The sequence below is a fragment of the Pogona vitticeps genome, chromosome 2 (genome assembly GCF_051106095.1).
Source record: "Pogona vitticeps strain Pit_001003342236 chromosome 2, PviZW2.1, whole genome shotgun sequence".
NCBI lineage: Eukaryota > Metazoa > Chordata > Lepidosauria > Squamata > Agamidae > Pogona > Pogona vitticeps.
The window spans coordinates 162,008,749-162,033,831 of record NC_135784.1 but is presented as its reverse complement, the minus strand read 5'-3'; the positions used below and the strand labels follow the sequence as shown (position 1 = coordinate 162,033,831).

Sequence of the window (25,083 nt, the reverse complement as noted above, 5' to 3'; positions counted from 1 at the left end):
GATGTCTTATTCACTTCACAGCTACAAAAAGAGTGGAGAGGAGAGAAAGAAGGCTCGGGCAATGACAGAGCCATCCTGGCTGCGAAGAATGCTATCTATAGGCCTTGAAACTGGGGAGGATTTGTTTTTTTGGCTTCCCTTGGTGTGCTAATTAGGCACACCTGGTGACCTCCAGGAGCTACTCTTCCAGAAGTTACCAATTAGTTGGCTTCAGAAAGGACAGCACCTGATTGGTTGGAAAGGCTGCAGGCTCTGGTGGAGGGTGATGGGATATAAGGCCAGCCAGTTCTGGGCAGCAGCTTTATTCTGGCTGGAACCTGTCACCCAGCCTGCTGTTATGAGGAACTCGGCTTCAGCGCTGAAACCATGCTACTCTGTGGGGAGAGCTGAGAGGTAGGAAGCTGTTAATTGTTTTTGGAGGGAACAACTCTTAGCTGCCTAAATCTCAGGATAGGCTTTGTCCTTCAGGTTGCTTTTGAGCCTGGATGTGCTTTTGCATCACCCTGCCTCAAAGCATGACTAAAGTGGTCAGTGCATCCTCTCTGTAAGAGGCTTCACACTTCACTAAGAGTGAACCTGGAAGAGGCTAGGGGAAAAAAAACCCAATTAAGCTGGGTCAGCAGTTCCTTTCAACTGGTTTAGCTTTGCTTGTTTACTCAGGGGAATGCATTTCCCCAGAACGGTGTTGACTTTGCTGTTAGTCTTTTGAGTACTGATTTGGTGGAATAGTTGTTCAGGTTCCTTTATTTCAGGGGGGCCCTTTGGATGGCCTTGCCTTTGCCTCCCATCCCTTTCGGGGCATTCAAGCCTTTGACTCTCTCTGCATGCAAGGCTTAGTCTGAGCTGTAGGTGGCAGCAGAGGAGTTCTCTCTCTCCCTCTCTCTCTTAGTATAAAGTTTAAATTCTTCTTACCATTAGTGGCATGGAGATAATGAAACGTTTAAAAAATAGGTTTATGTAGGATTGGACAATATTATGACATTCTAAATCTTTTTTTGAAAGTTATCCACCTGATGTTGCTTGAAACCAAATGAGAACTGTAACACAGTGGATGAGAACATGGTTAGAAATAGGTAAAACTCGTGTTTATCCATGTAAGGATTAAAGACTAGGAAGGCATACATGGCATCATTTGGGTTACTTCAGATTAAAAAAGGAATAAAAGCAGCAGTCGAAAAGAGTGAATGAGAGAGTGTCAGGAGTGAAGGTCAAAGCATACAGTTGATTCAGGATTGTCAAATGGCCAAGATAAAGATGTGATTTCCCATATTTACCGTATTTTCATCTGATAGTTTTTTCCTTGTGTAAAGAAGAAGCATCTCGTGTGCCAAATTTTAAATTTCTATTCTACATATCTCATTGTAATATTCTTGATTGATTTTTTTTTTTTTTTTGTGCATGGAAATGTCAGGGTTCTACTGCCTCCAGTGTGTTTTTCTGCTTAGAGCTGTGTTGCAAAATGCGAACTCGAACAATGCAGGTTTGTTGCCTTTAATGCTTCTGTGAACGTACAGCAGAAGTATTTCAGTGCAAAAGGACTTATTCCTGGAAATAAATCACAACATTCTCATCATTGCAATTTTGTCTTCTTTTCTCCCTGCAGAACGTCTGAAATGTGCACTTTGTGTTAGAAAGCTAACTGAGCCATCAAATGCAAGCATGTGAACTCTTGGTTGAAAGAACTGGAGTGACTGTTTTATATGCCAAATGGCTTCTGCATCTGCTGAAACGTCTCATGCCTGAGAGCCATCCTAGACTGTAGTGATCACAAAACGAAACGGCTAAAGGTTTAGGTGATCACAAAACAAAGAAAAAGCAATTAACTGGAGATAAAGCAAGAAGTCAGTCGACATGTACATGTCCGCCAGCAGAATTCCTAGAGCCACGCCCCGAGAACTCTCTTTGATTAACCTTGACAAATTTACAGATTGTTGAGAGAATTCAGATGGGACACTAGTTAGGATTGGCCGAAGAAATCCTTTGAAGTTATATTCTAACTCTAAGGAGACTGTACTCTGCACTGAAGAACAGATATCAGCTGCTGACCTTGAGGAGAGCATTCCCACACTAGTCCATATGGAGGTGCTATATTTGCCAAACCCGAACTTGAAACATAGTCCAGCCGTTTTTTTCCTTTCAACCTGTGGCCGACGACCATTGGCAAAAAAAAAAGAGAAAAATGCCTCCTAATGAGAGACTTTCCACACTTGATAGCAAAAGAAAAACTATCCAACACAACCAGGCTCGTGCTGGCCGGAAAAATACGGGGGGGGGGGATAGACAGGGCTCGCGTCGAGGAGGGAATGACTGGAGGGGAGGGGAGGGGGGAGAACCGCATTTGAGGTTGGGAGGAAAAGGCCATGGGCATTAGATGAGATGCGTCGAGGAGGGGCCGACAAGAAAGCGGGGGGGAGGGGGGGAAGGACCAATGCTTGTGTTGGGCCAGAAAAGGCAGGGTGGGGATAGACGGGCTTCCGGGGAGGAGAGGTGGCATTGCAGGGCACGCAACTGGGAGCAGAGGGGGGGCATTGCAGGAGGGTTTGTGAAAGGGAAGGGGTGGGCCTGGGAGTGGAGAGGGATGGACAAGAGGGGTTTATTTGCATACTGGAGGGGAATGAGAAGACAGAGAAGTTATTTACTTGGGTATGTAAGGGAAATCAGCTATTCCCAGAAGCTACAAACTACCCCATCTCTCAGAGGTGTTCTCTTCTCTCTACCCTGAGACTCTGAATAACTGAGTGAATCCTCTTCAGGGAAGCCCATAGAAAGCATTTCCTTGACATCCACCCAGGTAGGGCCTGAGATATATGTCCCCTGCCCCAATATTTAATTTATCCCATCAGTGGCACTTCCTGAAATGAGACAATGCAAAGGCTGCTTATTTCCTTAGCTGATGGGAAGCGATAGTGTCTTCTGTGTTATTGTGAATTCCACAGGCTTTTGTCTTCGCCTTTTAGAGAGGGGTGCTGTTTTAAAGCTGAGACAAGAGAAATATTTCATGTACCTGTCTTATGTGATTTGTTGGCAACATCAGGCTTGGCATCGTCGTTATTTGGGGGGGGGGTGTTCATAGTGCGCCTTCTATTATGGAGAAGCATTTCCTTTAACCGTTCTGTGTGATTCGGTGTCTAGGAAATGACTCATGGACTTTCCTGAAGAGAAGTAGTCAATTCTCTTCTGTTGAAGGAAACTATCAGTCTTTGCGTCGACACAATTCAGGGGAGTGGTACGTCCTTAGGCGCCTTTCATTCTGGACTAGGCGAAGTATTTCCTCTACCCGTCTTGTGTGATTAGTTGTCAAGGAAATCCCTTCCGTGGGCTTTCCTGAACAGGAGTGGTGATTTCTCTTCTGTTCAAAGACAACATCAGGCTTGGCATCGTCGATAAGGGGGGGGGGTATATTTCATAGTGCGCCTTAGATTATGTAGAAGCACTTCCTTTACCCGTCCTGTGTGATTGGGTTTCTAGGAAATGACTTCCATGGCCTTTCTTGAAGAGAAGTAGTCAATTCTCTTCTGTTGAAAGAAACTATCAGTCTTTGCGTCGTCGCAATTCGGGGCAGTGGTACGTCCTTAGGCGCCTTTCATTTTGGATTAGGCGAAGTATTTCCTCTACCCGTCTTCTGTGATTGGTTGTCAAGGAAATCCCTTCCGTGGGCTTTCCTGAACAGGAGTGGTGATTTCTCTTCTGTTCAAAGACAACATCAGGCTTGGCATTGTCGATATGGGGGTGGGGTTCATAGTGCGCCTTCTATTATGGAGAAGCATTTCCTTTACCCGTCCTGGGTGATTGGGTTTCTAGGAAATGACTTCCATGGCCATTCTTGAAGAGAAATAGTCAATTCTCTTCTGTTGAAGGAAACTATCAGTCTTTGCGTCGTCGCATTTTGGGGGAGTGGTACGTCCTTATGCACCTTTCATTTTGGATTAGGCAAAGTATTTCCTCTACCCGTCTTGTGTGATTGGTTGTCAAGGAAATCCCTTCCGTGGGCTTTCCTGAACAGGAGTGGTGATTTCTCTTCTGTTCAAAGACAACATCAGGCTTGGCATCGTCGATATGGGGGTGGGGTTCATAGTGCGCCTTCTATCATGGAGAAGCATTTCCTTTACCCGTCCTGGGTGATTGGGTTTCTAGGAAATGACTTCCATGGCCTTTCTTGAAGAGAAGTAGTCAATTCTCTTCTGTTGAAGGAAACTATCAGTCTTTGCGTCGTCGCATTTCGGGGGAGTGGTACATCCTTAGGCGCCTTTCATTTTGGATTAGGCGAAGTATTTCCTCTACCCGTCTTGTGTGATTGGTTGTCAAGGAAATCCCTTCCGTGGGCTTTCCTGAACAGGAGTGGTGATTTCTCTTCTGTTCAAAGACAACATCAGGCTTGGCATCGTCGATATGGGGGTGGGGTTCATAGTGCGCCTTTTATTATGTAGAAGCATTCCCTTTACCTGTCCTGTGTGACTGGGTTTCTAGGAAATGACTTCCATGGCCTTTCTTGAAGAGAAGTAGTCAATTCTCTTCTGTTGAAGGAAACTTTCAGTCTTTGCGTCATCGCATTTCGGGGGAGTGGTACATCCTTAGGCGCCTTTCATTTTGGATTAGGCGAAGTATTTCCTCTACCCGTCTTGTGTGATTGGTTGTCAAGGAAATCCCTTTTGTGGGCTTTCCTGAACAGGAGTGGTGATTTCTCTTCTGTTCAAAGACAACATCAGGCTTGGCATCGTCGATATGGGGGTGGGGTTTATAGTGCCTCTTTTATTATGGAGGAGCATTTCCTTTACCCGTCCTGTGTGATAGGGTTTCTAGGAAATGCCTTCCATGGCCTTTCTTGAAGAGAAGTAGTCAATTCTCTTCTGTTGAAGGAAACTATCAGTCTTTGCGTTGTCTCATTTCGGGGGACTGGTGCGTCCTTAGGCGCCTTTCATCTTGGATTAGGCAAAGTATTTCCTCTACCCGTCTTGTGCGATTGCTTGTCAAGGAAATCCCTTTTGTGTTCTTTCCTGAACAGAAGTGGTGATTTCGCTTCTGTTCAAAGACAACATCAGGCTTGGCATCGTCGTCAAGGGGGGGGAAATGTTTTATAGTGCTCCTTTTATCATGGAGAAGGGTTTCCTTATCTGTCCTGTTTGATTGGGTTTCTAGGAAATGACTTTCATGGGCTTTCTTGAAAAGAAATGATGCTTTTCTTCCCCTGATGGATGTTATTATATATATATAGATATAGATATATGCCTATATATTTTGCTTTCCTGTGATGTGGTAATCTAAACTCTGACTGTTGTTTTACTGGCAGTCAGTAGGAGAAACAAGGGAAAGATGTTTTATCTGTATTTTCAGAATAATGTTGGAGAGATGAAAATAAAAACTTTTCTTTTACATTCTCCTAAATCCTGAAGAAGGTAGTTTATTAAGGCTAGCTAAAACCATATCTGTGGCAGATTGTTCAAACTGTACAAATGAAAGGAAGCGTTCCTGCATGGCAACGCATTGTATCTGCCCAGGAAACCAGATTCTGTCCCCTGCTTGCCCACAAGGGAGCTCTATGCGAAAAAGTAGGATGACCCAGGAAGGGACAGGTGGGCTTTGACAGTGCGTCAGGAATTGCTCCTGTCATCCTTGCTCAGGACTGAACGCCTGCCACAGAAGGGTCATTTGGATCAATGAGCTTCTCAAGATTGGGAAGTATTAGAGACTCCTCCTGGTACCTTTTGTCTCATATCCTGTCTCTTATGTCTCATCAATAAATGTTACATGAATAGTGCTTAACCCAAAATTACTGGTGTGTGGTCTTCTCGGTAGCCTGACCAGGGCCTGCCTCAATCCATCAATATTTTTGGTCTCTGACCCAATAAAATACATGCATGTAATATTTAAAATAAATGGAAGTAATTGAAACATTTCAAGGTAGCTAAAACAGCATAAGTTAATAAAATTGATTAACGAGACTTTTTTTTATGATGGGAGTTAGGCAGAGGTCAAGAATTGTTTTGTATTCTTTTGGCAGAGAATAGGAATTTGGCCACTAATTCAGTAGTTATCTTGTTTGTGTTGCTTAATAAATACTTTATATAACAAAGCAGAGTCCTAACTGGGAAGGCATTCATTAGAGGCTTGAGAAATTTGATAGGCTCATTCCTGTAAAGATTACACTCAAAGAGGACGTATTTCAATTCTACTGTCGCTACAAGGAGACAATTTTTTTTCCATAACTGATGGCGGAATGACGCCCATCTAAAATTGTGAATTGGAGACAGTTAAATCGGGCTTTTGAGAAATCATGCTGTCTTTTGGGATAATCAAATTCTCCAACTACCTAGCGCTTTGAGAAAAATTAAAGTTTAGGCCAAAATGCAAGATGAAACATGTTTTGAGAGCCATTGAAATTGATTTTCAGTATTCTATGTCCCTAATCTGCTTTTCTAGGCTAGAGTTGGCTGCCTTGAGTTCCTTGGCATAAAGAAAGTCCATCGAGAGCCCTAATAGATGCAGTTTGGCTGGAAAAGCATTAAGCCATGAGCTCTTATGTACCTCTTTCTGTAAAAGGTTAAGATATCCCATGGCGGAATCAATATGTATTGCCTTATTCCAATATCTGAAAGCAAAGAGCCAAGGACTCCATTCTTGTGATATGAGACTAGTCTCTAATCGTAATGTATCTGCAGGGGCACATCTTGGCATTCCAAGGATGGATCTTAGAAAAATTGAAAGCGCACTCTCTATACTTTTGTGAAATACTAGAATTTAAGTTGGTATTCCATATAGCAGTTGGGGCAGAATCTTGAGCTCAGAAACTTGGATAAAGGCTGGTATAAATTGCCCCTCCCACAATAAAAAAAAACACCTCAAGAGAGCTTTCTGCATCTGCTTGGCTGCTTAGATTATGGACTGTCTGTGTTTATGGTGGAATATAATACCTAGATACTTCAGCCATTTTACTTGCTCAATGCATGTGCCATTAATTGTCCATTTTCTTATTGTTACAGACTGAGCAAAAACCATACTTTTGGTTTTGCCAAATTTGTAACCAATTGATTGTTCTTACAGTAGGTCATACATATATGAATAGGCCGTTTAAGGCTTATTTTCGATAGTGACAGAAGAACAGCGTCATTTGCGTAAAGCAATAGGGGGCATTTGATCTCTGCCAGTCTAGGAGGATGGAAGTCTGTTCCAAGACACCACCCAAGCAGATCATTTAAATGCAGGTTAAATAATGTGGGGGCTAATATACAGCCCTGTCGAACCCCCTTATTAGCCTGAATAGGCTTTGGCAGATCTCCTTCTGTACCACATCTAACATGAAGTGCGGTACTCTGGTAAAGACATTTAATGAGATATAGGAGTGTCTTCCTGTCAGGACCCAGTTTCCTATGAGGTAGAACTTGGTCGGTCGGACAGAGAGTAATTGGAAATCTGAGTACCCCTATGCAGCTGGGTGAGTCCTGGTGACTGCAGCCAGGGCGTACAACAGACTACTACTTACAAGTCTGCCCTAAAAAGATACTTGCTGACCCTTAAGAAAGCTCAGCAGGAAGTTACACATGAGCTTTGTAGTCCTAAGATCTACTTGGCTCAATTAGGTAAGACTCAGTAGCTTCATGTGGCCTTGCTTCTCCCTCAGGGTATAGCTAAGACACCTTCACTGTTCAAGAAGCCAAAAGATTTTATAATTGATCTTTTTATTGAAGAAATAAAGTCAGTGTGATGCAAAAGCATAGCAAATAAGTGTTTCCAAGGCTTGTTACAAATAACAATTAAGGCAAAAATCCTCTTTTAATTACAATAGCTCTAAAAATCTCTAAAAGCTTCCTTAGGGTAGGCAAAAGGCCTAAAGCCCCCTTTCTCTTCTTCCTTGACTCCCTACATCTTCCCCAGTCCTTTCCCTGCACGGAGCAGCAGGCAAAAAGACCTAGAAAAATCTATGGTTCCATCCAAAAAGGAAAAATAGGAACAAGATGGAACACTGCACATGGCAAAAGTTCCTTTTTCTATCTTCTTTGCTCCTCCTGTTGTCTTGGTCTTCCCACGCTGTCATCCGATCACGGCATAAGGTGATAGAAGCAGTCCCCTCCTTCTCTTCTCTTGAGAAACAGGTGTTGATTTTGTCAGTCCATTGTCTTCTCCGCCATAACAAGTGTCTGGTCTTATTTTGTATTGGTTTCAACAGTGGACCCTCGACTTACGGAATTAATCGATATTGGAATGGTGGCTGCAGGTCGAAAAGTCCGTAGGTCGAGAGTCCATTTTGCATAGGAATGCCTTGAAAACCATTTAATCCAGGCCAACAACAACAAAAAAATCCCGGGCATTCCAAAGCTGCACCCGCTGCTCTCTGTCTCCCGTCCCTGGTGCCCTCTGCCTTCTGTCCTTGTGTGGAGAGCAGGCAGAGGGCTCCGGGATGGGAGACAGAGGGCAGCGTGTCCAGATTTGGAAGCCTAGGAAGCCGAAAGCTGCTCCGCCCCCGCTGCTGGGTTTCAGAGGGCACCAGGGATGGGAGACAGGGACAGCGAAAGGAGTTGTGAATCTTGGAAAGTGGAAAGCCAGCAGCGGGGTCGGAGCGGCTGAGAAACAGGCAGTGAGCATGGGTCAGCTTTTGGATTTCCATGCTTCAATAACCCCTTTGCTATCCCTGTCTTCCATCCCCACTGCCTTCTGACCCTGCGGGCACCGGGGATGGTAAGCAGAGGGCAGCAGGGGAGGCTTTGAATTTCCGGCCCTTTCCCCCTGCCTTTTGTAAGTTGAAGCTCCGGCTGCAAGTCGAACAACAATTTTGCGGCATGAGCTTTTCGTACCTCGAAATTTTTGTAAGTAGGGACCTTCATAACTCGAGGGTACACTTTACCGGCCTAAAGGAAAAACATTCCCACAGCCCTCTGGAAATACATTCCCATCATACAAAATCTTTCATACATAGAACCAATATGGAATCCATTTTACATTGTTCCCAACTACATATCCCATCTTCAGTACATGATTTAAACCACATAATCTGATCCATGACATTTATCTATCGGGGCTTTATATAATTTTAACCATAGTACAGTGGTGCCTCACATAACGAGCGCACCGTTTAATGACGAATACGCATAGCGATCCATTTATTGGGATCGGTAATGCGATTGCATACCGATGTCTTCTATTGCCGAAAATCACTTTGCGACGATTTTTGCATAGCGATTTTTTGAAAACAGCTGTTCGGCGGTTTCAAAATGGCCGCTGGATGCCCAAAATGGCCGCACACCGCATTTTTGCGCCCTGCCCTCGCTTACCAGGGCACGAAAATGGCGGCCAGATGGGGAAACTTCGCTGAATGGTGAGTTTGGGCCCCACTGGAACGCATTAAATAAAGTTTAATGTGTTCTAATAGGTTTTTCCGTTCCGTATAGCGAAGGTTCCCCATAGCGATGGTTAATCCGGTACGGATTAACCTCGCTATGCAGGGCACCACTGTATATCTTTGGGGACAGAATCAAAGGCTGATTTTAGTGTATAAATGTGGTATAAAGCCTGTTACCATAAGAGGACATACATATATTTCTCTGCAAGATGGCTTAAAATTATACCATCATTGGTTGCTGATCTACCCTTTCTAAAGCCTGCCTGTTCCTTCCCCCAAATATTCTCCTCCTCTATCTGAGTAGTCTTTGATTTAAATGACTGGAGTACAATTTGCCCAGCACAGAGAGTAAACTGATTGTCCTATAGTTGGTTGGGTCTCCTCTCTCTCCTTTCTTAAATATAGGTATTGTTATGGTTTGAGACAAAGCGGTGGGAAATTTGCCTGAGTTATGAATATGGGTCAACCAACAGAGGTGCCCACCAATCCATGTCAGCCTTTAGCATTTCCGGGAGAATGGCATGTTTTCCCAGCGCCTTGACTGATTTCATGCTTCTAATCTGGCTTTTTGTTTCAGTCATTGTGACCAGCCTCCACGTAGGAATGTCATTTAAATCTATAGTTGGGAAGAAATCTACAGTGGTGCCCCGCATAGCGACATTAATCCGTTCCAGGATTAACGTCGCTATCCGGAAACATCGCTAAATGGAAAGAAAAACCCCATAGGAACGCATTAAATCCTGTTTATTGCATTCCTATGAGGCAAAAACTCACTGTTCAGCGAAGATCCTCCATAGGGGCGGCCATTTTTGCCGCCTCAGTAAGCGAAGAATCCGTCCAGAAAACAGCGGGTGGCCATTTTGGAACCGCCGATCAGCTGTGTGAAAATGGGGACTTGGGGAGGACTGCGGGGGCAGGCTCCCCCGCGGTCCTCCCAAAGCCCCCGCCGGCATTTTCACTCAACTGGCCAGTGGGTGCTTCCTTCCAAATCGCCAGCCAGCACTCTCACAGCAGGTGCTTCTGAAGGAGCGTGGGGGAGCCCTCCCCCACTCCTTCCAAAGCGCCCGCCTATCAGCTACGTATTATTATTCACATCGATAACATCATCGGAGCTATGTAGAAGATTCAGATTACATTCTATCAGAGAGCACTGGACAACCCTGGTCACAGGGCGATCTTGGATCTCGGACCCTTCTGTTACTTGCATTGCTATGGCAAAAGCTCCACAGTAGCTTCAACTGCTGCTTTGGTTGTTTTATTATGCTTTACAGAAAACACCACCTTAGGGGGACTGGAATCTCCACCTTTATGCTGATTCCAATCCTTAGTCTTTTGAGTCTCACACTGAGCCCAAAAATGACTTTTCTTCCCACATGTATAGCACCATTTACTGGCCTTGGGTTCAAAATAAAGGGCCTTGTTAACTTTTCCCTCATGACTATTAGGTTTCAGATAACTGTGGTCTGGAGATGAGGGTCTGTCTCCAAAATGGCTTCCAGTAGCTTGGGCACTTCTGAGGTAATCTCTACTGGGTGGGGGTCCTCTCCTCCTATCGTCCGACACATTTCCAATAATTTTACCTCAGAAAACTGAGGATCTCTAATTTCACTAAGGGAACCAGCAAATTCTGATTCCTGTAATACATTTTTAAGATTTTTGTCCCTGACCAAATAATGCAATTCTCCTGGCAACACTGAATAAAATTGTTCTAAACCAACTACATTTTTCATTTGGACTAGAGAAGTGACATTCACGTTTCATCAGTTTGTCGAAACATTAAAACAATTTAGGCCCTAATAGGGCATAAGATTCTTCAGGCTTTTTGGTAAGGGCATGAAATTTTCTTCTAAGGTGTTCTGCATTTATGCCAAATCGAGAATATACCATTTTTCTATATGCCTCAAAATCTCAAGCTTGCTCCAAGGCATCTGATAATAAAACTCAGCTAAATCTCCACTTATTTGTATAAGTGGCGATTTATCATCCTTTCATCATCCTTAATCTCAAAGTCCCAGCATGCTCTCTCAAATGAAATGAGGAAAGATTCAGGGCAATCTCCTCTCCTATATTGGGGAAATTTCTTTAGATCAATTTTTGAGAGATTTCCCTCACTAGTTGTTGTTATTATTACTATTATTATTTTGAGCAGCAATTTCTAATTTTTTCGTCTCTATTTGAAATTCCATTTGTCTTTTTTTCTTTCTGAAATGCCATTTCTCTTTGTCTTAATTCCATTTGTCTGGCCTCGTGCTCAGCTTTCGTTTTTTCTCTAATTTCCATTTCCTTGAGCCCTAGCTCCTTAGCTTTCTTTTCAACTCTGGCTTTTCCCCTAATTTCTAATTCCATGGCTTTTTCTCTGAGTCTATAGTCCTTTTCTAGTTTCCATTTCTCCACATCTAGGGAGCTTTGAATAATTTCCCTTGAGGGTTCCTCAGGTATTTGAGGGTCTCCATTCCCATTCCCCTTAAAGTCTTGAGGATCAATTTCCTCCATGATTGGCTTTTTACTTCTTTTGGGTAGCATAAGTATGTACTTTCTTAATAAAAGGAACTGATTTCTATTGCTGAGTTAGTCAGGCCTCTTTTTAAAACACTTTTACTGCTATTTCCTTTTTCCCAGTATTTTTCTCGGGTATTATGTAGCTCTCGCTCAGCAGCTAAAGATGGCTGTAGTTTCTCTGGCATCACACACAAGCCACGATGTTTCATGGTCTGAGACAACCTTTTTGCCTCCAGACACAAAAGAAATTCTAGTTTCAACCCTCTGCTTTTTATTTTCTTATCAACTCAGATCCGCTCTGACCCTGTCTTCCACTTTTTATCCACCAGTGCTCCCTTCTCTCTCAGAGCCTTGGATTTCAAGCTAGCCCACTGGGTCTTTCAAAGCCTGAGGTAACACACACACACAAAATTTTCCCTTTAGAATCAGTTCCCTATCTTTAGTTCCCCCAGATCTGAGTTCAGACGCCCTGCCACTAAGCTTTTCCACAAAAGATCTAGTGGGTCACCCACTTCTTCACCACAGACCTCTGACTAAAAGGTACCCACGACTCCAGAAAAGTCACTTTTAAATTTTGGCTTTACTGGATTATTTCATATCCCGCCGCTGGACACCAATTGTGCCATTTGCCCTTGTGGTGCCTGCTTGTCTTTCCCTCACAAAAGCTCACGCCGTGTTTTCTTCTCGCTGACACCAGTGGATTATCTCAATCCACAATATAAATTTCGTTTGTCAAAACACTTGTCTTGTGAACAGAAACAGACCTTATTTATTGAAGTGAGGCAGATTGAATAATAACAGAAGTTCTTCAGGTAAACATTATACATAAGCAAATCATCAACCGTTCTCTCAGTACATACTTCTTTTCTCTTGTTATATCATTATCACCTTCTCTACCTATTTTGCCTAACCAGCTCTCTCTCTCTCTCCGACTAACTAGCCCTGACTCCTCCTTCTCCCACCAAGCCTCATGTAGCTGCTGACTCCGCCTCTCCACTCCACTCATAGGTTCATGCAAATCAGCTCATGAATATGAATGGCATGAATGACATGGGAGATTGTCACAGGCACCGACTTCAGGACCTGTCTTTTTGCACCAGACTTTGACTGTGACTTCATCATCTGCATGGATGTGTCAAAGGTGGGACTGGGAGCCACAGCGGGAGTCTACACCCAGTGACTCTTATCTGCAGGAGACTCCAAGCTGGTGAGCAACGTTTGTCTGCCATTGACAGGGCATGCCTAGCTATCATATGGATGCTGCTAAAGCTGAAGCCCTACATTTAGGGAAGGAAATTCATCCTCTGCACCACCCATTCCCCTTTAGTGTGGCTATGAACTATGACATCCAATAGCAGCAAGAAGGACACCGATTCTGCAAGACTTTGACTTTGAAATCCACAGCATAAAAGGGATCCAGAATGTGGTTGTTGGTGCCTTGTCTTGAAGGCCAAATGACTAATGGGTGGATCAAAGTTTGCAATATTGTATAACTGTTCTGTTTGTGTAATAACAATGGAATATGTTTAAAGTGCAGTGTTTGCTTGGATGTTGATAAACTCAGAGGTGTGTATAGTGATGGTAAAAATAATGGTGAGTATCAGTGTAAAAGTTATGTAATTTGTATTAATGTCAGTAATATAAGAGGTTAATATATCTTTATTGATGTAAGAGTAATGTAATGTATCCTTAGTGATGTAAATAATGTAAGAGGTTAGTTTTTGTATTCTTCCATAAACCTTCATTTGTTTATGAGGGCAAACTGTTAAGTTCTCCCTCTTAAAACAAGCTTGTTAAGGGGGAAGGAATGTGGTGTCCTCCCAGGTCATGAATATTCATATGATATCTGTACAGGCCAATGGGAGTGCTGGAGGGGTGGAGTCACAAGCTATAAGATACTCAGCAGCACCAGGAGGAGTTTTAGTTAGAGAGAGTGAGGAAGAAGATTCAGAGTTGACAGATTTTTGGGCAGGGGAGTGGTGGTTGAGAGTGGATGAAGGAGGATTTTTGTTAAGAGTTAACAACATTGCTTGAACTATCATAATCTGTAACAATAAACAATTTCTATTGGGTTATTTTTAAAATGACATATGGCATGGACCTCTGTCATTAAGGACAGATAATGTTGATGTCATCAACTGGTGGCAGCTGAAAGACACGTAGCGTGACTTCTTAGTTTGGTCAAACAATCAGGGGCCACGTGGGAATCATGACAGAGCTCATCAAGAATTTGAAGCTTCATTTTTATTCTCTGTCACCCAGAATTAGGAAAGTTTGACGACATTTATTTTGGCAGCATTGTCAGCCGGCGAGGTGGGCAGATAAGACTGAGGGAGGTAGAAAAACTTTGCACTGTACCAAGGGCGAGGATGGCAGGAAGTCAGGGCGGGCTCTGTTTTGTCCGTCACCAGGCGGAGGTCGGGGCGCTTAGCGGCATGAGTTCCTGAAGTCATCTGTATTCCGCATCAGAGAACTACGAAGCAAAGAACAGTTAGAACTGCTCCCTGAAAAGACACCTTTTCAACTAGAGCCAGGTAAGCCGGGGTGCTTTGGATTGTCATTTCCACCAACGTTCATCCAAACAACAGCTGGCGAGTTCCAGATTGAGGAAGGCTATGTCGGGGTGATCCTTCCAAAGGCTGGGCTGATAAACAACTCAGTAACCTCTAGCCCTGCGTAGCTACCATCCGGGGGGGGGGGGAATCTGTGGGTCAGGCCAGAATTTAGAAACAGGAGACATAGTTTCATGGACGTGCCATCTTCTCATGCAATTAACAGCAGCATGTTCAAACTCATTTTGGTAAAGTCCCTTTCTGGGATCAAAATCCATCGATCGGTGAAATAAGAACGGAGAGTCAGGGAATGGGAGAAATCGGCTTATGAAGGGACGCTACGAAGCCTGGTGACCCTACATCAGTCTGAACCCTTGGCACTAGTGATCTCTGCGTCACAGAAAGATTAACTGCTCAAAAACCAAGCTCCGTTGTGTGTTCTTCTCAAAATCCAAAGTTAGCAACTAACTTCAGTACAAACTCCTTCATGAATCAGATTTCATCTCTTGTTATGTAGGTATGAGGAGAGCTCTCTTCCAAAGAAAAGCACACAAACAGGCATGCAGATATCACAGTGGAATTTCTTTACCCCATCGCCTAGTAAAACATGGTCTCATTGGGTCCCTTAACATATCTCACAATGCCCTTGTGAATCTGCCTAAGATGCTGCCAGCCCGATTTCACTAAGCCTCCCTGAAAGCCTCCGCCAGCTCTTGCTGAAAGAACAGTACTTTGGTGGCAGATGGAGTATGATTTGGAGATGTCTAAATATCGCAGAGATGTCTCGATCCATAACTGGTCCCAGATGAGAAAGGTTTGTGCTGAAAAAGGAGTCAGAAATCAGAATCTAACTCCATAGGGTCTCGACAACTGACCAAATTTAGATTGCAAACTAAAGACCTAGTATAAGATGGAGGCCTCCCTAAAGGAAGCCACAGGAAGCCTTGAGTTCACAAGAGCTTAGCGGGACTGTTGAGGACAAGACATTTTGGAGGCAGCTGACACATAGGGTGGCCAGAAATTAGAGGTGACTTGACAGCATGGAACAGCAGCAACTGCAGCAGTGAATCCCAAAGGATGACTATTTGCAGTCCTTATGGAACTAGGACAAAATAGTTTAAAGTTCTTCTACCAGTAATAAACGGGAAGTACTTCTAAGTGGGATGGATCACCTGGCTGTGGAGCCAGAGGCTAGGAGTTCAATTCCCCACTGTGCCTTGTGGGAGAAAAGCCATTTTGGGCAAGCCACATGGTCCCAGAGTTCCCTTCTTCGGGGCACACGTTTCTGTGTCCTGAGGAAGGGAACAGTAAACCACTTATTATTTATTTATTTATTTATTTATTTATTATTTGATTTCTACCCCACCCCTCTACGCAGAGTCTAGTCGGGGCGGCTTACAAACAGTTATAAAACATCATAAAAATATTCATCATCAAACAATCACATAATTAAATCAACAAATTTAGAAGTTCAAGATAGAGAAAAAGGAAAACTAAAGAAGAAAAGAATCAAGTGTTGACTGGAGGGAAGGCCTGCCTAAAGACCCAAATCTTTAAATGACTCTTAAAAACACCCAGCGTGGCTGATTTCCAACAGCAAGGTGTTCCATAATCAAGGGACCACTGCCGAGAAGGCCCAGTTTCTTGTTCTTTCTTTCCTCTCTCGTCGTTAGGCCCCTCAGCTATCTTTCCTGGCTAGAACGAGTGACTCGGGTAGATCTAGGTGGGAGAAGATATTCCACATGTATTGAGGTCCTGAACTGTTTACGGCTGTCCACCGATTCCTAACTCTGAGAGCCTCCCCAGGAGGATACTGTGGTCGACTGTATCAAAGGCCACTGAAATGTCAAGGAGGACCAACAAGGACATATTGCCTCCCTCAACAGGTCATCCAACAGTGCAACCAGTGCCGTTTCCATACTGTGGCGTGGCCTAAAGCCTGACTGAAATGGGTCCAGGGCATTGATTTCATCCAAAAGAACCTGCAGCTGATTGGCCACCACCCTCTCCACCACTTTGCTAAGGAAAGAAACATTGGCGACGGGCCTGTAGTTGCCAGTGTCGTCCACTGCCAAATTTGGTTTCTTCCTAATGGGCCTAATGAGTGTCTCCTTGAGGGCAGGAGGAACCTTGCCCTCAAGGAGAGACCCATTAATTATCACAGTGGCCCATGCAGTTGTTATAGGCCTAGCTGCTTTGATCAGCCAGGACGGGCAAGGGTCAAGGGAGGAGATGGTGGCCTGACAGCAATCGAGCGCTTTGTCCACCAAATCTGGTGTCACAGGCTGAAAGAGCGCTGGACATCTCTGCTCCTCCACTGTATTTAAAAAAGGAGAGAGATCCTGGCGGATGGTCTCCACTTTAGAATTTAAAAATGCTGCAAATTGGTCAGGTGAGATATTAGTGGGAGGCCCATTTCTGAGTCCCGGAGGCCTAGTAAACTCTGGAATGGGTCACCCTAAACTGGAATAGATTTCATGATATGTTAGTTGGCTAGATAGTTGATTGGGGAAAGGGCTTTCCCTGTGTGCATATGGGGAAGCACCACAGATGGTCTCACCCTCCTGAATACCCAAGCGAGGATGGCACTTGATGTGAAGGAAGAGGCAAGGAAGAGGTCGGGGTTACCAAACATATCTTGGCTTAAATCTCTTTTCTAAGGATTTTTTTTAATTAGAAGAAATGCCTTAATGTCATGTCTCAAGCTAACCTAGTGCAGAGCCCTAATGCAGAGTAAAAAAACCTCTCAAGGAATAAGAAAAGAGAGAGGTGGTTTCTAGGCTTTATTTATTTATTTATTTATTTATTTATTTATTTGATTTATATCCCGCTCATCTGGTAAATCTATACCACTCTGAGCGGCTAACAGGAACATATATACAATTATAATAAAATAAATTAAAAATCAATTAACAGAAAATGACAAAAATCATAAATAATCGCAAATAATAAATAGATAAAGAAGAGAAAAATAAATTAAGTTAGATTAGGTGCTGGCAGGAGGGAAGGCCTTGACATAGAGCCATGTTTTTAGTTGAGTTTTGAATGTACCCAGCGTAGGGGCCGCGCGAATCTCAGGAGGGAGATTGTTCCAAAGGCAAGGAGCCACCGCCGAGAAGGCCCGGTTTCGTGTCTTCTCCCTCCGGGCCTCCCTCGGCGTCAGGCTCCTCAGCCTCACCTCCTGGGTCGCGCGGGTGGTCCGGGTAGAACTTGGTGGGTGAAGGCGTTCCGCCAAGTATCGAGGTCCCAAACCGTTTAGGGCCTTATAAGTGAGCATTAAAACTTTGAAGTCAATACGGAAGTGAATGGGCAGCCAATGCAGTCTAGCCAGGATAGGAGAAATGTGATGGAATTTTCTCCCTCCGGTAAGGAGTCTGGCTGCTGCATTCTGCACCATCTGGAGTTTCCGTATCAGCCTCAAAGGTAGCCCCACGTAGAGCGCGTTGCAGTGATCTAATCTTGAGATTACGAGCGCGTGTACTAAGGTGGTGAGCGCCCCCGAGTCGAGATAGGGCCGCAGCCGGGCAATCCGCCAAAGGTGGAAAAAGGCGGAGCGGACAACCGATGCCACCTGTGTTTCCATGGTGAGCGTCGGGTCCAAATGTATGCCCAAGCTGCGGACCCCACTCACCGGAGCCAGGGTGGCCCCCCCAAATGAGAGAGAGCCAACCAAGCCACCAACCACGGGGGGGGCCCACCCTCAGGACTTCCGTCTTGTCCGGGTTCAGACGCAGAGTTAGGATTCAATACCATGCCAGCAAAGAGTATAAGACAGCTGGTCATCCTTTGTTCTGGGTCCTCTGCTGTCTGGGCACCCACAAAGGCATTTGTGATCTCTGAAATAAGAATAACTGCTTTTTTGTAGGGTCACAAAATGAGAAGGCTGATAGGCTAAGTGATCATCAGATAATTAGGATAGCAAATAGTCTTAGAGAGAGAAGTTAAAGAAGTCAGCCACACACACAAGGATGTCTGCCAGCAGTGCTCCTGATGGGCGACTAGTAGAAGAGTTAGAATAAGACTGCCCTGTCCCCAGGAGGACTGTGTTTTATTAACCTTACAAGCTCGCAGATAGTTGACAGTACAGTGCTGCATCACAAGATAAAACGCCTCGTGGGATGAAAAACCCGCAAGATGAATGGTTTTTGCGATTGCTGTGGTGCCTCACAAGATGGCTTCTTCAATGGCCGTGCTTCGCAAGACGATTTTTCCCCCCAAGACCGATGCCTGACAAGACGATAATAATTCATTCCTCTTGTGAGGTTCCCATAGGAATGCATTGCAATGCATTCCTATGGGAAACTGCTTTTCACAAGACGAATATTTCACAAGACAGCACTACTCGCGGAACGAATTACTTTAGTCTTGCGAGGCACCACTGTATACAGATAGCTGACAGAGTTCAGATAGGACAATGGTTAAATAATGCCATTAGGATTGCCCCAAAGAAAGGCTTTGAAGTTAGCTCCCTATCACTATGAGAAAGAGGAAGAATGGGTAGCCACGCCACCTCTCAGAAGCAGCTGTGACGCCATCCAGGAGAGTGTTCTCTACTGCTGCAGAATCAGAGAACAGCTTAGCCACTTTGGGGAGAGGCATTCCCCCACATTTCCCCTTTTTCTTTTTGATTAATTAAAGATATATATTATTTAATATGCTTACGGATTACATATAATTCCTTCCTACGAAGGCCAGAAGGCGGAGGTTTGCAACAAGCAGTAATTACTGAAAAAAAGGCTGGAATGCATTGAATAAAACAACAGCAAATTACAAGGAGTGTGAAAATCACAATTGCATACATTAATACAGTGCAAAGCCATCCGAAGTTGGGCAGCCATGACCATAAGGTGTCCCACCAGGAAGGATGTCTTGCTGTATGTTATTGGCAAGCTGTTTCAGATGAGTGAGCTGATTGTTCACTGTATGACTATTATCAGGTGAACTGAAGCAACAGAGATTAAAAGATTCATAACCAATATGATTGCGCAACATGAGATAATCCAATGCTACGCGATTGTCTAAAATAGCATTACATAATTGATGTTATTCCTGATTCAGCAGGGAAATGGCAGTGGAAGTGTGGTTAATGGTCTTAGCTAAGGTGCATACATGAAAACACAACAGCATCAGGGAGCTGGCATTCAGCTGAGAGACATCTAGAAAAGTCTCAAAAGTCTTTGGGATGTGCTGCTGACTTAGAGTTCTTTTGCATTAGCATTCCGCGCCTTTAACATCCCTCAGGTGACTTTGGACTGAGCGCCCTCAGGTCTGGCACTTCCAACATGTAGTCATCGGATTTAGGGTTAGGGTCATCACTGGGTGAAACTCTGGAATGGGGTTCTGCAAGTTGCAATGCCAGCTCATCCTTTCCATGATAAGGTCTCATGCACCGAGCTGAAATCCACCAAGGACCTGTGAAAGTAAACAAATCTGCAGGGCTGCAACTTGAGATTAATAAAAGAAAAGAACCCTTCAAATGAAGGTCAGGGGGCTGCTTATGAATCTCCTGCAGCTGTTCCATAGAATTCTCTATTGGCAAAAGCTTGCGCTGACCTGCAAAGACCAATGATTTAGTGTTAACAATGCTATGGACCCTTGATGGGAATATTTGAATCTGGTTCCATTCTGGCTTGAGAACAAAGTAGCGGAACTGAGATCTATAGAGGGGAGTAAACTGCTTTTGGCAGAGACAAACACCTGGAGATGTGTTTTTACTAGACAGGGTTATAAAGAACATGGGTCTTCTCCAGCACATGGAAACTTATTAGTAGAAAGGAAAAGGACACAGAAGAAAATTACTAATTTCTTTTCTCCCAAGGAGGAGGGCACTAAAAATACCAATGCAATTACAATGATACCATTACCTGCTCCCAACCTAGACTGGTCAATTGTGTATAGTGGTGCCTCACTAGACGGTTGCCCCTCTTGACGACGAAATCGCTTTACAATGGTTTTCTTGCGATCCTTTAGCGATCGCAAAACGATGGTTGCAATGGGGCTTTTCTGCTCTACGATCACCCACGCCGGCTTTAGAGCACTTTGGAGGCTTTTCCTGCACCATCAGGAAAAACCTCCAAAGTGCTCTAAAGTGGGCTCGGGTGGTTTTGGGGCACCCCCGCCAGGGTTCTGATGGCTTCTCCTGCAACATCAGAGCCCTGGTGGGGGTGCCCCAAAACCACCCGTGCAGGCTTTGGGGGTCCCCCCAGGTTTACCTTGCACCATGGGAGGACTCACCCGGGTCCCTCTGCGCAGCAATCGGCATTTGCAGAGGCTTGTCCGAAACCCTTATTAAAGTTCCCTCCTCTTCCTCCAGCCTTTGGCAAGCCTCGGAAGGGAAAAATGCTCTTTTTCCCCCCTTTTCCCTTCCACCAGTCCATGGATACCCCCATTTGAAATACCCTCATCAAAAAGAAATCTGGGAAGTGGCATTTGCTACACGACCTTTGGGAAGTTAACAAGCGCATTCAGCCTATGGGCCCTTTACAATGCAGCTTACCTAATCCAAATGTGATACCCCAACACTTTCAGTTAATGATAGTAGATCTCAAGGACTGTTTCTTCACTATTCCTTTAGCACCACAAGACAGGAAAATTTTGCCTTTACAGTCCCTGTGTACAACAATTCCCAGCCTACTGAAAGATATCGGTGGAAAACTTTGCCTCAGGGAATGGTGAATTACTCGGCATCATGTCTATATTTTGTGGATCTAGCCCTACAGCAATTTTGCTTGGAACATCCTGAATTGCATGGATGACATTTCGGTGGCGGGGAAATCCCTCACCACTATTGTCTATGATTCTCTAGCCACTCTTCCGTTTCTTTATATAGGACACAAACTGTTGCATACAGCACTGATGTTACCTGTCTGTCATGGGTTTGGAGGGAAAAGTTCCATCCTATGGGGAGTGGAAGGCGGGACATCAGGGGGAGGAGCTGTACTGTATATATAGTTGGAGCTTGTGTGGAGAAGGTAGAAGAAGCTGGAGTGGGAGTCTGTGTGTCAGACTGAGTACAACTGTGTGTCAGTTTGTACATACCTGATAGGTTCAGGTTTCTTTATAGGTAGCCAGAACTGATAGGTTCAGGGTCTGTGCTTTACTTTAAAGTGTTCTGTGTGAACCAAACTGTTACATGTATATGGTTGGGACTGTGCCACGTTACAGTATCTTATTTACTTGATCTTTTCATTTACCCTGTTTGTTATTTAAATAAACCTTGTTCTTTTATTTATCAAAATCCATTCCTGGTCTGTGTGACTCCTTATAGGGAATGGTTGGTGGCAGCTTAGTTATAGTGTGGCACACTCCAGTAGGTCTGGGGTTGTCACATTGATTGGTGTCCAGCGTGTGGGATACGACTGGTCCAGTTGTCCAGTGGTCCAGCAAAGCCTTGGCAAGTGTGCCCAGAGCAAGGGGGGTCTAGTCAGGGAAAATCTGAGGGCACGTAGGTAATCTTCTAGGCTTACCTCACGGGGAGGTACGCTAGTGGAAGAACGTGCCAACTCTGGGGAGACTAGATTAGGGAGCTCTGAGGCAACCAGTTTTGGCGGGAAAAGAGCTGAGTCAAAGCTGAGTGAAGTAACAGTGATCTAGCCTGTCTGCTGAGAGGCCTAGCAGAGGGGGGTGGACTCTGCCTGGCAACAGTTGCAAGTTAGTGCTGAAGGAACAGCAGCAATCTATAGAAGGCTGTTTCTGAGGCCAAAGGAAAAAAGTTGTCGCTTTATTTTGAGGCTTGACTTTTGAAGGCAGCCTGTTCTGGGGGGGGATTATGCCCTTGACTCGAAGCCAAATGGCAGAAATGGGTGAAGTAAGAGAACCCCAGGTAGACCAAGGTTCTGAGGAGGAATTTGGCTCAGTGCAGGATGAGAGCACGGGAGAACAGGACCCAGAACTCAGAAGAATGCGCCTAGCCCAACAGCATGAGCTGCGGGTGAGGGAAATGGAGGAAAGGGAAAGGGAGAGGCAAAGACAATTTGAGTTAGAAAGGATGGCGTTGGAGAGAGAGAGGATGGCATTTGAGTTAAGAAAATTGGAAATGATGAACCAGAACAATAATAACAATAGGGATTCTGAGGTGGGCCAATTGTCTAAAACTGACCTGAAGAAATTCCCTGTGTACCACAAGGGAGATTGCCCTGAGGTGTTCTTTTCCCTCGTGGAAAGAGCGTTTGTGGACTTCTCAGTAAGGGAAACTGAGAAGATGACCATTATGCGATCTTTAATCAGTGGCAGCCTGGCAGAAGTCTATGCAGAGATGCCAGAGGAACTGTTGAAAGACTTCGCTGAGTTTAAAAAACTGGTGTTTGCCAGACATGGGATAAATGCGGAACAGCTGAGGCAAAGATTCAGGTCACTCACAAAGAAACCAGAGCAGACTTATACCCAAGTGGGGGCCCAACTGGTGAGGCTGCTAGAGAAATGGCTGTCTCAGGAGGGGACAGAGACCTTCCAGCAGCTCAAAGACCTGATAGCGCTGGAACAGTTTTATTCAGTCCTGCATGGGGAACTGAAGTTCCAGGTGAGGGAGAGGAAACCGAAATCTGTGACAGAGGCGGCAGAGATCGCAGATTTTATTTACCAAATAAGAAAGCCCTTAGGTGCTGAGGGGAAATCTGTAGGTAAACCCAAAGAACCCTACAGCAAGTACTCTCAGGGACCAGGGAAAAACCAGCAAGGGGGAGGGGCCCATGGTGAAGGGAAGCCCTCAGACATGAAACCACAAAGACCTCAGATTTTGGAGGGAAAACCAAAACCAGAGGAGAAAGACTCCAAGTACAGCAGAAAATGTTATTTCTGTCAGGGAAAGGGCCATCTAATCTCAGGGTGTGAGAAATGGAAGCAGCTAAAGGGAAATTTGCCTCATGATTTGAGTGGAACCAAGCCAAAAGCTGTGTTCTGTGTCCAGACAGAGCAAAGCTCCTTGCCATTGAGGGAGCCTGTTACCATGGCTACTCAATCTGGAACAGTTACATCTGCTGATCAGGCTGAGGAAAATGGTCCTCTTGTGGAGGTCAAGCGCTGCTTACTAGTGAGAACAGATTCACAATTGTTTGAGACCGCAGAGGTAGACGTAGGAATACTTGACCATCAGTATAGGGGGCTAAGGGATACTTGTTCCCAGGTGACCCTGTGCCATCCAGACATTATTCCTGGGAAGTATATAATCCCAAATGAGAGCCTAAAGGTGGCAGGGATTGAGGGACAGGTGATCTCACTGCCAGTAGCTGAGGTACCTGTGAGCTTTCAAGGCTGGAGGGGAGTTTGGCGGCTAGCGATTTCATCGACTCTGCCAGCAGCCGTGCTCGTGGGAAATGACCTGGCTGAACATGTGAAACGGGTGCTAGTGATTACACGTTCACAAGCCACCACGGGGACAGTTCAAGGGGGTACTGGAGAGCCCGAGACGGAAGCAGGTGAGGGTAGCTCTGAAGCTGTGGTGGAATCCTTAACCACAGACAGCAAATTTGGCCAAGAGCAAAAGGCGGACGCCACTCTCCAAAAGTGTTTTGAACAGGTGACAGACACCCAGTTAACACCTGAAACCCCAGCGAGATTTTGTGAGAAAAAGGGAATTTTATATAGAGAGACCCTGATGAATATCTCAAAAGGGGGAGATGGGATCAGAAGTCAGCTAGTGGTACCTGAAAAGTATCGCCCCATGATCTTACAAAGGGGGCACTCTGACATGTTTGCTGCGCACTTAGGGGTGAACAAAACACAGCAGAGAATTACGCAGAATTTTTACTGGCCTGAAATAGGGAAGCAGATCAAGGAGTTCTGTAAACAATGTGATGTGTGTCAGAGGCAGGGGAATAACCGTGACAGGACCAAAGCGAAGTTGTGCCCTTTGCCTGTGATTGACACCCCGTTCAAATGTATAGGAGTGGATATTGTGGGACCTTTGCCCAAGGCCACAAAGAGGGGGAACAGGTTCATTCTCACCATTGTGGACCATGCCACGAGGTACCCCGAAGCCATACCCTTGACTAACATTGAAACTAACACAGTGGCAGATGCCTTGGTGGGGTATATGTCCAGGATGGGATTTGCCTCAGAAATAATCACAGATTTGGGCACATCGTTTACATCAAAGCTCATGAAACGGTTATGGCAAATCTGTGGAATTAAGCACAAGGAAACCACTGCCTATCACCCTGAAAGTAATGGGTTAACAGAGAAGTTCAATGGGACTCTGATGCGCATGATTAGGGCTTACTTGGCAGAGAATCCAAACAATTGGGACCAGAAGCTGCAATCCCTTTTGTTTGCTTATCGATCAGTGCCACAAGCCAGTACCGGGTTCAGTCCGTTTGAACTTTTGTTTGGGAGAAGGGTGAAAGGTCCACTTGATTTAATCAAGCAGAATTGGGAGCAGATCACCCAGGATGACCCACAAGACGTTGTGACATATATAGACTCTTTAATGAATGACCTAAAGAGAAACCTAGAGCTAGCAGCCGAGAACCTGCAAGCTCAGAAGGTCAGACAGAAAACCTGGTATGACCAGAAAGCCAGGGAGAGGCACTTTAACCCAGGGGAGGAAGTGCTTTGGCCTAGGCCCTGCAAAGAGAACAAACTGCAGCTGGGTAGCCCAGAAATAAAATACTTGGGTCACACAGTAGGGGGAGGAGTGATCAAACCCCTAGAGGCCAAGATAGAAGCCGTTCGTGATTGGCCCAGACCCAACACCAAAAAAAAAGT

The 25,083-nt window shown here is 44.9% G+C and overlaps 1 long non-coding RNA gene across 1 annotated transcript; it reads left to right on the top strand.

Moving 5' to 3' along the window:
• Nucleotides 1-285: 285 nt before the first annotated feature.
• On the top strand, nucleotides 286-2,195 carry LOC144586412 (uncharacterized). Its single transcript, XR_013541227.1, has 2 exons — nucleotides 286-393; nucleotides 1,604-2,195. It is a non-coding gene; the product is annotated as an uncharacterized LOC144586412 (long non-coding RNA).
• The last annotated feature ends 22,888 nt before the right edge of the window (nucleotides 2,196-25,083 follow it).